Raw genomic sequence first — 17,803 nt, forward strand, 5'->3', positions numbered from 1 at the left:
AGCAGCGTAACTATATGGCCCCTAAGTCGACAAAACACCACAGCGGGTATTTCCCAAAGTATATGGAGGAAATTCCAACATAATATAGCCACATTGGTGAAGCGTTATTGATTTCATAAGCAACATAACACTTACAGTAGCGACTTGTGCACTGTGGCATAAGAGTTGCCACCTTATCATGGTTGTTTCTGTGAGTAGAAATACCGATACTTTTTTTGATGACCCACTAAAACCACGGGAATAATGTTCCAGAGCTCAAGCGCATGTGAATCGGCAATTTTAACGCGCAGTGTCGTTCCTACGTCAAACCATTCATCGCTTAAGCAGAGAGCCACATTCACAGTAGTTTGAGCGTCGGACGAACATGAAAATTGCCAAATCACAGATGCTGAAATCCGTGTAAGGAAAAACAAAGGAGAAGCTCTGACGTCAGTCTTCGTAAAGTTTCCGTAGGCGGTGTTCCCTCACAGTTGGCGACGGCTGGCCTTCCTGCAGTGGCAGATGTTTCTCTAGTTTGCGTGTCTCTCAGCTGCTACGCAACTCCGCTCAACTGCGAGGAGAGGGTGTGCCACATATGTTTTTTTTCTCGAATGTTAGCTGCAGCTTTACGGGGATAGATTCCGTTCAAATGTTTATATATGCTATTTGTGCACACACGCCTTGGCTACTTTGGTGTTGGGCTGCTACGCATGAGGTCGCGGCCTCGAATACTGGCCGCGGCGGCCGCTTTTTTATTTAGGGTAAATGAGATAACTCGCATGTACTTGGGTTTTAGGAGTAAGCTAAAGAACCCCAGGTGGTGCCATCTTCCGGAATCTCCCACTACGGCATGCCTCATAATCAGATCGTAGCTTTGGAACGTAAAACCTCATCACTTTTTTTAAATACTTTTTTTACTATTGCGTTTATTTTATGATCTCTCGCTCTATTCGCTACTACAGGCATACTTAATGTATGAATTTCCCTAAAAACCTTCTGCAGGTTAGCATGTGTGGAATTGCCACGTAAGCCGGCGCTCAGGGCAGCAAATGGAGCTGAACTTTCTACAGGAAGTTCTACTGCCACCTGCTTTCACGGAAAGCTACGCAAGCGCGTATAACTGTCAGACGTGACCTGCTATGTTAGGTGTCTTTCGCAACGTGTACTGGGAGCAACAATAAAAAAAGTTTCAGCAGTGCAAAAAGCGTGTATAATACGCGCACGCAATGTACAATAAATCTAGAAACTCTAAAGTGAAGTCCGACCACCAGTACCACATGACTGAATACTTTGTTTGCTGCAAGCCTATACGTACGGTGCGCTGGCAAAACCGTGGAGACTGCGCAGCTATCATTGACTTAGTAGATCTTCTCTGGATAGAATTGTATAGCACAAGTGTTCCACTCTGTGATGGCATGCCAACAGGAATTCCCGCAAACCGTGAAGTACCTTCGCCCTGAAGCACTCACTTCGCAATTCTAGGAATCCGATATCATCGAACTAACATGTTACCTTGAACGCCTATGCAACAGGTGCGCAACCTCGGCCATATATTATAGTGGCAGCTTGCGCGACTTGAGAATGTGGAAACAGACATCGGTACAAATCAGAAAAGTCACTAGCACGACAGCATACACCCCTAGGGGAGGTATGACGTAAGGCTATTGCAATTTTTTTCTTACAGTTCTGCGATCAGCCCTGTACAATTGGTCAAAAACTTTTCTAGCCACCCCCACATCGCCTGTCGGTCAAGCGCATACACAAAACAGCGATAGCAGGCCACATGGTATTAGGTGTACGCACGCGTTATGCAGGAATGGACCGTATAAAAGAAAAAGTATTATTTCTGATCTCGCACGGTTTCGCCATTAGCCCGCTGGTGTTGCTTAAATGTTTTCCGGCTGCGACCACTTTGCGTGCCTGTGACGTGCCCTTACGATACCTCGCTAACTCACTGCGTCGAATCGACGTGTACGCCTTTAACATACATTAATATGCCGAACAAAACTGAAGTTTTTCTGAATAGCTGGTGACTGCCTCATCCTGAAAGGAATACAAGTTGGTTGATGCTCAGGCTATTCGTTCCTGCCGGATAGCATGGACGAATTTGCGTGTAATAAACCTTTTTGCGTGCCAGTATAACGTTATCTAGCCATTTCTGCATTTTGGAAACACGGTGGCTACTCTTCTTTGCTGAGGATCCCTTTAAGCAGCATTCGTAGCCTTTAATCACTGGTCGAAAATCACGGTGACGAGCAACGGAAGGTTATGAATGACGCTAAAATGGATCCTCATCGAAGACGAGTTTACGGAGTGAAGACGTATGCGTGTCGACAGGGGCCGATGACGTGGTACTGCCACCCAAAAAATTATTATACGCAATGATATCCATGCTCTCGGGCAGGTGCGAATAGACAATGCCTCGGTCATCCGCTGGCAGGCTTCTTCTATTTCTTTCGCAACGGGGAAGTCTCCGGCTATTCAGAACAAAATTCAGATTTGTTTGGCATAATAAGGAAGTTTTAACGCGTTTACGTTATTTTTACGCAGTTAGCTTCCGCGGTTTTGTTAATATGTCGATTATGGATTCCAATCTTTTGTGTAAGTAGTGTCGCCACATCGAGTAGCCCACCTCATGAACTAGAATTTCGCTATCCGCCGCAGGCAACCTTTAAGAATCTTGGAAAGTGTTCGTTGAAACACCCAGTATATTTGTAGATTCCATAGTGTTTGCTTTATCACCACGAACATGTAACACTTTTTTTGTGGAGTTGAGAAATTAGAGTAAACACTGTTTCATGAAGCGCAGCTGTGGCGAAAAAGAAAGCGACGTCGAGAAATGAAATACGAAGCTCTTTTGCCCGCCTCGTGACATTAGGTCCATTTTGCCCGTCTCCGTACATGGAGTCCAGCTCAAAGAAATGTGGCGATTATGAGCGCACGTCGATTCTTAGATATTTAGCCGCGGCTGGAGATCAGCGCATTTGACGTAGCATTTAGCCGTGCCAGGTGCATGTAGAAGTTTGCCTACGATTGATGAGACGGGGATTGCTGCACGAGATTGAAAAATGCGCTTCGTCTGAGGGAAGTTTTCTACGCTGGGTAAGTCGTTACCTCTTGCGCTATTTTAATGTTACTGAGCTGGGTAGGCAGCAATATAGAAAGGAGTCGGCGCAAAGCGGCGCCTATGCCGAAGTATTCCTTGTCGAAAACTTACGGTACCACGCAAGGGTTATAACCAAGTCTTCAGGCTATGAAAAACGAACTGAATATACGTTCTTTCAGCGAAACCTGCCACTTACGTGAACGCCAGTATTAGCAATAAACGACCTTCTAAGATTAAAGGGCGAATGGACAAGGCGGTCAATCGCCAGACAAATTTAATCCTGGGAGCGCCATTCGATTTTATTTGGAGCAACAGATTGCTATCAGTGGTCAGTGGTTAGTGATCAAAGAGCTACTGTGCGTTTGCCATTCTTCGTAGCTGCCCTGCTGACGCTGCTTGTCGGAGCACCTCCTTTTCTCACTGGCGCTCTACAGGTCGGTTGCAACAGCACGTTTCCAAGACACGACGGCTTTTCGGAGTGCGCAGCCACCTCCAGCCAAGCGACACAAGAGAAGCAGGACAAACGCATCAAAATAACGTTCATCGGCATTTTCAAGGGTTGTTGATCCATGCTAGCAAGGCTGACAATATCCACAGCTTGGTGCCGATATAGTTCTTCGCTAAGGGCAACGCCAGCCGCTTGGTCGACTGGGCAGGATAGTACGCGACGGCACTAAGAGTGACGGTGAGGAGATGAGCGAGGTGATGGCCATGTGTATACCGCCGACCAACTGGGAAGGCCAAGTCCAGAAATCGAAGACATGAATACGAAAGGGTTCTACGTACAGTATTTCCGAAAGCTACTCGCCGGGAAACACACCTGCCCGCAAGCAGCTAGTTGAGCTCGCATGAACACAGGCAAGCCTTTAAAGCTGTGTTCCAAGAAGGTTAGCGTTGGAACATCCTCGTGCTTGTATCACGCTTCTCGAAAGTTCTTCCTAGCCAACCGCACCTACAGGCAATTCCCGGTGCAAAATCCACACTAACTCTGTGTGTTTTCTATGTACTAATATTTGGAGTGTTTTCTTGAGGCTCGACGTTTTGCCTAATTTGACTGACAGTATACTTAGAGCCGAAAAATTTCACTGACCGAGACATGGTTACAGCCATTCCTTAACAAGTCTGAAATTTATTCTTGTTGACGAAGATTCGATATATTCCGGCATGACCACGTTAACAGGCGGGGTTGCCACATTCTAAATGCAGCACACCAAAGCTTAGGCTGTTATAAACCTGTCAAAAAAGAAGATCTAGATGTCATATTTGTCTATTCGGATGCCTTCTAGCCATTCTATATTATTGGAACGTGTTATGGGCCTCTGGAGGCTCTCCGTTCTTTAGCAACCATTCAGTTGATACGCTCCATTGTGTGCTCGTATCACATCTCCGCATAGCGTCAAGCTGGAAGTGCACGTCGCGTTTTTGTTTCAGCATGACGCGCGGCGAACTGCCGCATTTTCTCGTCAGAACCCGCATAAGCACGCAGGTGAGCGTCGGCCGCGCCATAGAGTAGTATAGTAAACGTAAAGAGTGGACACTTCCGTATGCTCCTGCGGCCGACGTATGAATGTATGAATGATATGAGCGCCCCCTATGGGTTGCACCACCAAGCTCTTGCTATTATGCTACATAATGACCTATCTATATTTAAAAAATAGAGAAAGAAAACCTACGATGGATTCCCTTCACCAAACTTTCTGAGTCTCTATTGTGAACTTTCCCTTGGGTCGTCTCCGTTTTTTTGTCGTTTCCTTACTTTTTTCCAACAATCTTGCAATCGCCTCTTACTAATCCCTATTGCGGACATGTTTACTTTCCCCCTGTTCTCACTGTACCAGAGGTCTCCAAGAAGGCCACTGGTGCCTAAATTGACCGCTGGGCAGATATCTTCACATTCTAATAAATCATGCTCCATTGTTGCCCTAGATTTGCCGCAGCAAACACATACTTCTGCTTCTTTCTTAAATGTCGCTTTATCGGTGCGTCTCCTAAGGTATCCTGATCTTGCTTCGAAAAGTAATGAGCTTTCCCTTCAATTCATCATAAATTGTTTCTTTCCTGATTTTCTTTTTTTTCTCTCAAGTAGTTACTCGTAGTAGGCTTCTTTCCCATTGCCGCCACCAGCTTCTTAGCTTCTCTGACTTTACGCTTGATGTTCTTTGTTGCCATGTTTCTTAACATACACGTCACATAGTAGCTTTCTAGTTCTTTTCTAGTACCTCTGACTTCAAGCAAAAGTAAGTCCTGGAACCATTGCAGCTTTCCACATGCCTCGGAGCGCCTCGTACCTGTTGTATCCCCTTTGAGCTCTTTGTTCCCTTATGGCTGCATTTCTCTTCCCTTTAACTGTTATTGTTCTTGCCTGTTTTTTTTTAATATATTTTTATGCGAAGAAAAGAATAAGACTTGAGACTATTTACAAAGTATATGTGCAAAAGATAACTGCACCGCTGGCCAGTTCAGCCGACAGCTCGAGTGTCAGAGAGCGTTCGTCATCTTCGTCCGGGCGCCCGCCTGCATTGGCCACAAGAGACACGCAATATACACGTATCAGTACCCGCGGCAGCAGAAGAACCATCTCGGGACGTCTAAATACCGGTGATAACAGCAGACTAGTAACGTTTGAGGCGCGCTACATGCGCAACATTAGTGGATTTTGGGGCAGATGTGGCACTGGTTCTGAGTGGCGCGATTTGGTTGGTAACTGGAGCCACGGCCCACAGCAGGCGATATCGGCCTGTGTACCGAGACAGGCGTTTTTCTGACAGGCCAACGTGACGAGTCGGGGACTACCGGAGTAACAGAGATCCAGGCGAAAAGTGGACGCCTCTGTGTTGGCGATCGTACAAGCGCCGTTGCTTGTCTTGAGAGGTCAGGATGCGAGCGCGGGCTTTTTTGCGTGCTTGTGCTGGCCTGGTGATGGCGTCAGGGGCATATTCTCTGGTCTGTTGCGGCGGATGGAAGGGATGCATCTGGTGGCAATGTGGGGTTTCGGCCGAACAGCACGAAAAACGGGGAATAAGCGGCAGTGTCATGATGCGAAGATACATAAGGTAGGTCAAGGACCCAATGGGCATGGTCGGGTGAGACGTACGTGGTAAGCATATCTGTCAGGGTGCGATTCAGACGATCAGTGAGAACATTACCCCGTGGACGGTAAGACGTAGCCAGTTTGTGCTTGGTGGAGCAGGAATGTAGGATATCGGCGTTGACTTGAGAAAGAAATGTCCGACCACGGTCTGTGAGCAGTTGATGTTGATCACCATGCTGCAGAATCACGTCGCGTAAAAAAATCAGCGAAATCTGTGGCGCAGCTTGTTGGAAACGCTCTGGTGACGGCCCAGCGCGTGGCGTATTCTGTGGCCACAGCGACCTACTTCTTGCCAGACGTGGATAGCGGGAAAGGGCCAATTAAGTCCACGCCAACGCGAAAGAACGGCTCCGAAGGAATGTCGAGTGGTTGAAGGCACCCGGCAGTGAGCGTCGATGGTGTTTTTCAGCGCTGGCATTTCAGGGCTGGCAGGACGGAGCGGGCAAGGCCTGGCAAAAAGTAGCATCGGCGGATCCGGTCGCAGGTGCAGAAGACGCGAAAATGACCTGCCATTGGTATATCGTGAAGTTCTTGGATAATGGCCGACCGGAGGTCTTTAGGAATGACGAGGAGTAGGGCAGGACGGTCAGGACGTACAATGTGGCGGTATAATACACCATTCTGGGGAAAAACAGGTGAAGGGACGAATCATAAGGCGAAGATTCCAAGCCAACAATGATGGCACGCAAAGTGGCATCACTGCGTTGCTCGTCGGCAACGTGTAGACGCTACGAAACGGAGAAAACGCAAGTACTGATATGGGGGTTGGGGTCGGCGGGTGGTTCGTCCACTGGATAGCTGATAAACATTCTGCATCTTGGTGTAATTGGCGAGGCTTGTACACTACTTCAAAAGAATATTCTTGCCGCCGCAGAGCCCAGCGACCAAGCCTGCCGGTAGGATCCTTGAGTGAAAAAAGCTAGCAGAGCCCGTGGTGGTCAATAATTACAGAGACGCGCGTGCCATACAAGTACGGGCGGACTTTCGAAGCCGCTCAGACGAGAGCCAGGCATTCACGATTTGTAATCGAATAGTTGCGCTCCACTGCTGTGACGAGGCGGCTAGCGTAGGCGATAATACGATATTTACCCTGTGGCGCTTGGATAAGACGGCTCCGATACCGTACGCACCTCTGTAGGAGAGGGCAGGTCAAAGCGAGCCAGTATAGGTGGCGTATAGGTAGCACGAATTTTCTCCGGGTCTGGTGGAATAACGGAAGCGTCGATGAGGTGACCCTACCGAAGTGACACCTAGAGGGATTTAGTTGGAACCCAGCCTTGCGGAAGACTTGAACAACAGCTGATAAGGGCTCAAGGTGCGCCTCACATGTAAGCGAAAATACTAGAACGGCAGTTCGGCATGAATATGCGCGAGTAGAGCAAGTTCGAGGGAAAGGGTACCGCCAGAGCAGTCGATCAAAGCTGAGCGCGCCATAAGAAAGTCGAGTCCGAGAATTAGGTCATGGGCACAATTGGTCAGCACCATCAAAAGAAATGGAACGCGGCTGCCAGAGATAGTTTTCCGGGAAGTACACATTCCAGTGAGGTCAGCAGTGCTGCCACCGGCCACGCGCACGGCTCTAGTAGTAGAAGGCGTGAGAAGTTTCCTCAGTCGAAGATGGAGGTTACAATTGATGATGAACACCTGGGCGCCAGTATCTGTTAACGTCGTCAGAGGGACACCGTCGACATGAACATCAACTTCTGATTCGTTGGGAGCGTGAGTGGAGGATTTCGACACCACGAAGTTAATGCAGCACTACCTCCAGGAGCTGCATGGTCTAGTTTTCCGCCAGGGGTAGTCTATAATTGGTCGGCGACGAATAGCGGCGTAGCTGGGGCGGCGGGGACCGACAGCGCTGACATGACGAAAGGAATGATATGGAATGGCGCAGGACTCGTAGCCTCGAGTTCGCTGCGAACAATACGTGTGACGTGCTCATGTAATGGTGGGGAAGCGGTAAGGTCAACGCAAGACAACGTCGCAGTCGTGTTAGGGGGCCGGGGAAACTGTGGAATGACGCGGCGGCTCTTGGCGAGCTCAAAGTGGTGGCATTCCTTGACAATGACGTCGATGGTGGACACATTGCTGAAGACCAACAAGTTGAAGGCTCCTCGATCTCTTGAGTGCATGGCCGACTTTGTCAACCTCGGCCATTTTCTCGTCGACTTTCCGGCAAAGAGCGAGCACGTCTTGTATGTACGAGACATACGATTGAGTAGAACGCTGAACTCTGGTAGCGAGCTCTTTCCTAGCCGCCAGGTGCCGACCGGCGGGATTTCCAAACAGATCGACGACCTTCTACTTGAAAGCATCGCAGCTAGAGATCTCGTCCTCGTGTGTCCAGAGCCAGGCACGAGGAGTTCCACCCAAGTAGAATAGGACATTGCCTAGCATAATGGTAGAGTCCCAGCGGTTGTTCTGGCTAACAATCTCATACAAGTTGAGCCAGTCCTCACGTCAATATTATCAATACTGTCCTGGCCGGAGAATATGCCATGATCGCGTGGATTGGTTACCGTAACGTACGTTGTTGTCGGGGTCGCAGGAGTAGGAGGAGACGAGGTGTCGTCAGCGGGAGCCATGGCGGAAAGCTAGATGGTGCGGCCACTGCGGAGCTCCGTGGCGAACACGGGGAACGGCACACTCCAACAAAATGTTACGCGTAGAAAGGATTAAGACTGGAGACTAATTAAAAAGTTTAATTACAGAAGGCACCTGAGAGCTGGCCAGTTCATCCGTAAACTCGAGAGCCAGAGGGCGTTCATTATCTTCATCGGGGCGCCCGCGTGCATCGGCCAAAAGAGATATGCAATATGCACGCATCAATATGTATTGCCTTTGTTTATCCATATAATAAGATATTTACTTTCTTTTATCCGCGGTATTTCCTGGCCCTGTGTTGCCACTGTCTGTTCACTGTTTTCATTGAATACCATAAGACCTGATTCTCTAATGTTCAATTTCAAAGCTCAATACTCGCCTCCCTGTCAACAGATATTAGCTAGCCGTTGCAAATCGCTTTGCTTGTTAGCTAGCAACACAATGACCTCCGCGTAAAAGAAACCTCGAAGCTGCTGCTCTACTACTGTACCCGCCTGTTTGAATGAGCGATTAAACCCGATATTACGTCCTTCTACCGCACTCTCCATCCTCACCATGTACATCATAGGCAGCAGTGGGGATAAAGGGCAACCCTGTTTCAGACCGTTGTTATCAACTTTGTCCTCACTCCTTATCCATTCCAATTAAGTGCAAATGGTATTTTCTAGGTGTATATCTCTCAAAAGCTGTAGACAATCGTCGCGCAAGAGTTCCCAGTCCAGAATGTCCCCCGAAATGTTGCGGTCTATGTTGTCATATGCTCCTCTAATGTCTATGAAGGCCAGACATAACGGTCTGCTTTCTGCTCTTGGTAAGTCAATACACAAAGATCAAATAAGTGATCATCCAAACACCTACCTATTCTCAACGAGAAGAAAATGGTTAGCTGAGGGTCCCTTGGTTAACCCCATTACATAACGAGAATCTCGAATCCGGCATTCAGGAAGTATGCGTGGGTTTATTGAACAGTTGGCTTCACCCAAATGAATCACGTACTCGTGACGCCTGCTGCAGAAACGATGTTCCACATCCACCGCCAATGTTTGTGAGTGGTGGCGCTGGCTAATAAGCCCAAGGTTGATTCTCGTAGTAAAACCCAAGAAAGTAGATTGGAGAACCACGCCATGGTAGCTCAATTGGTAGAGCACCGCACGCGTAATGCGAAGACCTGAGATTGTTCTCCACCAGGGGCAAGATGTTTCTTTATCAACTTTCATTTCAATTAATTTATCGTTTGTTTAATTTAATCCGTAAGTATAAGTTTTTCTCTGTGTTGTCCTCAGTATCACTGTTTGTTGGCTAGTGATATGACTACCTATTCTGATGCCATTCTGAAGTTCCCTCAAAATGCAATTATTCTCTGGCCATGCTTGCAGCTTTAGTTCGATTGCCTGCACTGCTAACCTTTATATTACCGATGTAACGGTCAACAGTCTATACGAGTGAATTTTGTCCCCCTTACCTTTATAAATTAAATTCATTCTACTTTGTCGCCAACTGCCTAGTACTTGTCTATATTTTAAAGTTTTTTTTTTCCACGGCTTTCACCGAAGCTTCTTTACTTTTTGGTCCTAGTTCATTATTCAGCCGAACGGGAACCGTTCGGCTGAATAACATTCAGCCGTGTGCATGTGCGATTAGGAATTTTCCCTTCAGCTTTCTTTGAGTTGAAATCTGTTAGCACCAGCTCCTTTTCTCTCCGGTTCCATATCATGCTCTTTTTTTCTACAAATACAAAGTCGTCAATCCCTTGGAAAGTTTCGGCTGTTACTTTTCGGATGAAATTTAATGCCGCTTCCCTTTCTAGTTTCTTTCTATCTTTGTTAGGATATGTTGTTGTATTATTGCTGACTTCCTGCCTAATAATTTGATGTAGTTCCAATATATTCTAGGTGTGGCCTTCTTTTTCTCACCTATTTCTCACAACCAACGTTCACTTTCACCTTTTATCTGCTTGCACCAGTATTTGAACCATAGCTTCTTTTCCCGGTATGTTGCACATTTACTGGCTCCTTCATCATGTGGCAACTGCGTTTTTTTTGCCTTTCTGTGCTCTCGGGATGGTTTATATCGTTCGGTGATTGCTTCTCGTATTTCCCTGTTCTACTAGTTTTTCAGTATCTTTATTTTACTTTCCAACGAACATGTTGTTTCTTTTTCCGTATTTCTGTCGTTATTACAATGATAAGCTCACTGTATTCCCACTCTTGGCCATTTGCCAAGTTCTTCCTCGACTCTTGCAGCTATATTTGTTGTTTGTTCAGCGTTCAAACTTGGACTGGTCAATTTGCACTCCTTGCTCTCTCTCCAACTACATATCCCATTTTCAATACTGACACGTGTACTTGTCTTTATCGGGCGACAAGTTTTGCCGCCCAACAAATGTTACCGGACAGCGCGGGACGCGCCTGCATGTATCCGAAGTTTCTGGAAAGTTATCGATGCTTCTATCCGCTGTCTCTTGTCGCCGAACCTTGTGTTATCTGATTTCATCGCTTGACACGAATGGTGTAGAACATTTTAGAAGGCATGCGAGTCTCAACATTTACCCCCGTATTCACAAACGCACTTCGACTTGACCCTCCACTCGAAATGCTCCTTGAGGGCGGTTTTTCATTTCACAAATCGCCCTCCACTTGAAACGCGCCTTGAGTGAAGGAAAGCTCGAGCGCTTTACTTGAGGATCTCAAGGTAGCCTCGCAGCTACCTTGAATCGCTCCTCGAGTGAAGTTAGTGCGTAAACATGGCTGCATTGCGATCTGTCGCTCGACTCGTCAGCATTTTCCGATGGACGGCAGTTGCCTCCGTAGCTTTTCTTGGGTTAACCGTGCTGCGCATATTCAAGGGCTTCGTTTTAGGGACCGTTGCAGTCCTCTGGAGCGCTTCGGCACCGGAATTATTCCACTGCAGCGCCGAGACAGATCGGCAATCCTGTCAAGAAGACTGCGAGCTAGTGCAGTGATTGTCATCTTACACCGTGCATGAGCCAGTTGGTGACCTGCACACTGGTATTCTTCGTGCCAGTGCTTCGAACCTACTATCGGCGTCAGTGCATTCACGTGTTTCTTGCGGCTCATCGTAAAAAGCCGCATCAGTTCAAGCACGGCGCGATACCTAACTGCGGCGGACTTCGAACTTGCAAAAAGAAAACAACTACGAAGATTCCTGTCACCAGTGGGTGTGTTGCCTGTGCGTGTGTGTCGCTTAAGCGAGCGCCGGCCGTCGCCCCTTCGGCGCTGTTTGTACTCGGGCAGATCGTCACTGCCTACGCAAATTCAAGGACGGCGAAACACACCGCAGCAAAGCGAGCATCTTTGTAAACGAGCAGGTGCGTTCACTTTACTTCTTGGAATTTTCTTTAATTTGATGCAGCTAGTTGCGCTAAGGAAAAAAAGAAATGGACTGTAATTTCGCGCGGACCATGTGCAGTTGGTGCAATTTAAAGTCATAAGCAATAATTACGTAATCCTTGCTTCAAACCATTCAGTTTAATTAGCTTGTCATCCCTATGAAGATCCAAGCTCAACGAGGAAGTCACCAACCATGAAATGGCATTCAGGATTATACCTGCACGTATACACAGGTTAATGTAATGTTTTGTTCGAATAAAAGAGACAGAATAACAATACAACAGAGTAGAGTTTTGTGCATCACATTATTTTTTATTCCGATAAATAAAGGTGTAGCAGTGTAGAGACAGTACCTAATACAGACAGTGCTAGCAAGTGGTAGCAGATATACCTCGCACACCTTTATTGCGAACATCCCAGCTCTCTATAGGGTTCATAATGTAAGTGTTAAATCGCTGTTGTCGGTCTTGCTGAGCAAGCGGTAGACCAGCTGAAAAATGTTTCTTTGCAAATAAAAATAAATAAATACAGTATGAGCTAATTATTGTAAAAAAAATCGCGCTCTACAACACAAACTTTTTAAACTAATGTATTATTACGAAATGTAAACTAAAGAAAACGAATACAGTACCTAGGCTAGTTTCATGGACCTTCTTTAACATCGTTGTATGTTTATTACCAACCCCTTCTTTTTGCAGGAACCAGGTTGCCAACACACGCACGAATAGCAACTGCCTTTCCAACTGTGCAGTTTGCGCTGCGCTTGCATTGGTGTGCAAGTGGAGGAGAGGTCCAGTTAATGTCCTGCTGCACTATAATAGCCGTCGAAATATTCTGCTTAAGACATCTATCATTTTTCTCATATCCTACCAGCTCAAACGTCACCTCTAAAAGCAGTTTGAGTGCATGTATTTGCCTTCATAGACAGGTTGTAGCTGAAGACATTGTATTTTTCACCCAGATGGCCTTTCTTCAGTCCTACTTATTTAAGTCAGAATGTACCCCTTAATAATTTCTGGTAAATTCAAGTGCCATTTTTTTTCTAAAACAATAAATTAACATTATTCTCGCCTTTTTGTACTTTGATAGTATGCAATACAGCGTGAACTCTGATCCTACAAACAGAAGCAGTAATGAAGGAGATGAAAGGGGGTTGACCGAAGGGTGCGATTTTTAATAATCATATCATGAGAAGCCAACAAGTAAAGTCACCAAAGACAACATAAGGAAAATTAATTAATGGCATGGAAATTAATGGCAATGAAAGTGGATGAAAAAACAGCTTGCCGCAGGTGGGAAATTATGTAGTTCGAGTAGTAGTAGTAGTAGTAGTAGTAGTTAGTTCTAATAGTAAAATATAAATACACAAGAAAGTGGATGAGAAAACGGTGCCGCGGTAGCTGCATTGGTTAGAGCATCGCGCGCCTATGGCAAGTTTTCTCAACCACTTTCATTGCCATTAATTTGTCATTTCTTTAATTCAATTAGTAAGTAGAAGTAATTTCTCCTCTGTTGTCTTTGTTGTCTCCGCTTGTTTGTTTCCAAGGATATAAACAGAAGTAGTAGTACTGCTGACAAATATATTCTAAAATAAAACACCATCGCTCTTCAAGACAGTAGTCAGTCTGGTGTAGCCACCCGACGGCATGCAGTGGTAAATTCTTGTAGAATATATGCTGTTTCTACCCTGCTTCTAGCTTCAGCTTAAGATAAATTATGACGGCCCGAACAATGAGTTTCTTCCATTGGATGCGGATGACAGTTGGCTTCAATGGGGCTTGCAGAACTTCAGCAATTGACCGAGGTACAACACCCAGGGTAGCAGCGTGTCTTGTGGGATCCCCAAATAGGCCAAATGGTGATGCAGACTGTCACAATGACAATGCTGAAAAATACATTATAGAGCGCATTACTACCGTTATTTCAGAAAAGCTGAGATCAACCATCAAAACTAAGGCATATTTTTCATCTACACTTGCTCATGCTAAAGTAGCTTCAGCATGCCACAAAATACTGAAGTGCTGGCTACAAATACTACGAAAGTGTTGCTTCAAAAATTGTGCGCAGCAAAAAGATCCTGTCGCAGCTGCAAAGCACCACGGGCAACTGATGACCTCGCCCATCATAATCATGCTATTTAAAACAAAAATTATATGACAGCTAAAAGTGAATAAAAAATTAATTTAATTTTATTGACATGGCTGTTTCATGTTTGTGGCTCTAAATAACAGGGTGTCCATTTCGCCATTTTGTGAATGTGGGGACACGTAACATGAATATTTTTACATAGTTTATGAAAATAAGCACCGACTAATTACCGGGTAGGCCAGTCAAGTGCTTCTTCAGCACCCAGCTTCTTTCAGGGAAGCGAGCTGGTGCAATTCCAAGAGGCAGGCACCATATCTATCGATGCTTTCAGGTCTGCCAGAAGCCTTACTGTGCAGCACAGGCGTTGATTTTTTCATCAGCTGGTCCTTCCAAGGCCCACATCCTGCACCAGAATGCCAAAACTTTTATGTAGACAGGGCGCTCACGCGCTAAGTAAATTCAGTATACCTAAACAACGGAAATGAAAAAACGTAGCACAACTAAAAATATGTCGGCATTGCGTGAACTTGAAAGCCCAGCTAATGGAACGTGCATCAGCTCCTACCACATAGCACACTGAAAGAGTTAAGACGAAAAAACAAATGGCGGTGATGAAGTATTGACAAGTGAATTTTCGGAAGAATAAAACATTGCGTAGCGTATATGGGAAGTGAGGAAGCACAGGAAATGCAGGCACCAGTGCTGGTTCGTTGACCATATGTGCTACAAGTTGAGCAAGCCGACTGACCACCACGGCTTCTAAAACAATGTACAGGACTCAAAAGACGCTTGTTTCTTTTTCTACCTGCCGGAGCTACGCGCTCAACCATATACGCATTCTGCCACATGTATACTATAACTGCTTCTCCTCTACCGAAAGATTTCATACGCGATACTGGAATGATCGTTGGATGCAGGCGCCGATCCGTACCTTCTACATTATCGTTTAAAAAAGCGAAACCAACAACAGATGGTCGTGCCGAATCTTGCACATGTTCCCATTAGAAAAAAAAAATGTTTTGGACAAGCTTATGCTGCCTCGAATATGTTTCAGGTACTAATTAATGCCCGCAGCATGAGCAACTGGAGTCAATCATGCTTGTGTACATCGGAAACGGCTTATCGACAGCGCAGCGGCAACCTCAAGAAAACCGCATTGACATACTGTGCTTCCATGAAAGAATGGCTCACTCACCCATATTTTCTGTCCTGTTGTTGCTTTCAGCAAACTCACAGCACCACTCGGTCTTGAAGGTAAACAAAGCTGCCCATCGGCCGTTCCATCTGTGGCCTCAGAAGTCATTCAGGCTCGGTCACCATACGCACGAGGACAGAATCACCCATCATAACCGCGATTATCAACCGCAACGTCAGTCACCAATCAAACACTAGGAAAAAAAGAGCAGCGGACAAATGCCGGCGCAAATTATCTTGGTTCTCAGCCATGCGCCATGCTCTCAGCTGTTGGGATGCGATTGTTGCCAGACCTCAAACGCAGCTCCCGCTTGTTCTATCAGTAGAACGCTCACAGTGGCAGCGTTGCCGAGCTAAAGTTGTACATTGCGCCGTGTAGTTGTTCGATTAGGGAGACGAATGAACTGAAACACATATTTGTTTTAAATAATGGGACTTTTAATGAGCACACCGAAGAATAGTCTCGATATCAGACGCTTTTCTCGGTCGATACACTTCACTTGAGTCGAGGGCGCATTTTCAAGGCATTCCTTGGCGGAGGAAAGGTGAAGTAGTATTCATGAAACGCAACGGAGCCTTGAGTGAAGGAAGCCCCGTCGCCTCGACTTGGCTGAGTCGAGGAGGAGCTTCAAGTGAAGGCGTGTTTAAGAATACGGGGGTTAGTCTGGAACATTCGATGACTGCTGTATAAAAGCCGACGCGCTTGACCCGCTGATCAGATTTTCGACGATCGCCGACTGTGTTCGCCGCTATCGTTGTGCTTTAAGTGTAGCCTGTTTTGTGGGCCCAGGTTCGCCCAATAAAAGCTAGTTTTGTCTTTCACAGTACTGCTACTGTGTTCTTTGACGTCACGACCACGTGACTACTGGTGGAGGTGCTTTACGTTTATGTACCGGACGCCCCCGACAAGCCGTAATTCAAGCCCGGACCGCAAAGACAACACCAGCGCCGTCCCGGAACATCGAGCAAGCCGCCGTCTTCAACAGCTGCCCCTGAAACACGGACTTTTACCTGAGACCAAGAAGATCGTGTCCAAGGCAATTACAATGGAAGCCCCAGCGTCCCCCGTCGTGCTGCAGCAGCCCAGGGAACCACCGACGTTCCGCGGTTCCACATTTGAGGACCCGGAAAGCTGGATGGAAGCGTATGAGAGGGTCGCTAAGTTTAACAGCTGGGCAAACGAGTACAAGCTGCGACATGTTTATTTCGCATTGGAGGATGCCGCCAGGACGTGGTTCGAGAATCGCGAAGCCACCTTGACGACGTGGGACCTGTTCCGAAGCGGCTTTCTGCAAACATTTACAAGCGTCGTGCGAAAAGAGCGAGCCCAAGCTCTACTGGAGACCAGAGCGCAGCTGCCGAATGAGATGATCGCTATTTTCACTGAGGAAATGAATCGTCTGTTCCGCCACGCCTACCCGGAAATATCCGAGGAGAAGAAAGTCCGCCTGCTGATGCGTGGTGTAAAGGAGGAACTTTTCGGCGCAATGATACGAAGCCCACCGACGACCGCAGAAGAGTTCCTTCGCGAGGCCACCAGCATTGAGAAGACACTCGAAATGCGGAACCGGCAATTCAACCACCGCACGAGCTCGACAAACTACGCCGGAGTTCACTCACTGGCCACCGACGACCTGCGCGAGACCATCAGGGCAGTCGTACGAGAGGAGCTTCAAAGGATCTTTCCTTCATCGCAACCTCAAGTGGCCACAGTGGACGAAATTGTCAAAGAAGAAGTTCAGCGATCGCTCGGAGTTCCCGAGTTACAACCACAATCATGGCAGCCCCAGCCAGAAGCGATGACCTACGCCGCCGTCGCCCGCCGTCAAGGTCCCCTGCACGACCGCGCCAGGGCCCTGAAACGCCGCAATTCCGTCGACCACCGCCGCCGCCGCCAGCACGCCCATCCGTCGCCCAGCGCAGCTACCCGAGAAAGACAGACATTTGGCGAGCCCCCGACCACCGCCCGCTCTGCTATCACTGCGGAGAAGCCGGCCATGTGTATCGCCGATGCCCTTACCGCGACTTGGGACTGAGAGGGTTCGCCGTCAACGCGCCGCGTCCACAGCTTGGAGAGCGCCCGCGTGACATCGCCGACTACCTCGCCGCTACTCAATGGAGCCCTCGACGACCGTCCCGTTCGCCGTCATCAGGCCGCTACCTGTCGCCGCGGCGCCGACCATACACCGGCCCATCCCGGGGCCGCTCTGCGAGTCCATATCCGGAAAACTAAAAGCAGCAACCGATGGAGGTGCGGTTGCTGTTCGTCGAACTGACGAAGATCCTCCGCCGCCGACGAAGAAACCATCTCGACGACCTAATGACGACACGCCGCCGTCTCGAAGAAGTGGGGAAGCCAAGACTACACCAACGAAAGACGACTTGACGACG

General features: G+C 47.4%; 1 long non-coding RNA gene across 1 annotated transcript; it reads right to left on the bottom strand.

Moving 5' to 3' along the window:
• Nucleotides 1-13,172: 13,172 nt before the first annotated feature.
• LOC139059319 (uncharacterized) lies at nucleotides 13,173-15,654 on the bottom strand. Its single transcript, XR_011514083.1, has 3 exons — nucleotides 15,414-15,654; nucleotides 14,449-14,621; nucleotides 13,173-14,015 (listed from the first exon to the last, which is right to left on the bottom strand). It is a non-coding gene; the product is annotated as an uncharacterized lncRNA (long non-coding RNA).
• Nucleotides 15,655-17,803: the final 2,149 nt, after the last annotated feature.

The sequence above is a fragment of the Dermacentor albipictus genome, chromosome 1, assembly GCF_038994185.2.
Source record: "Dermacentor albipictus isolate Rhodes 1998 colony chromosome 1, USDA_Dalb.pri_finalv2, whole genome shotgun sequence".
NCBI classification, from domain to species: domain Eukaryota; kingdom Metazoa; phylum Arthropoda; class Arachnida; order Ixodida; family Ixodidae; genus Dermacentor; species Dermacentor albipictus.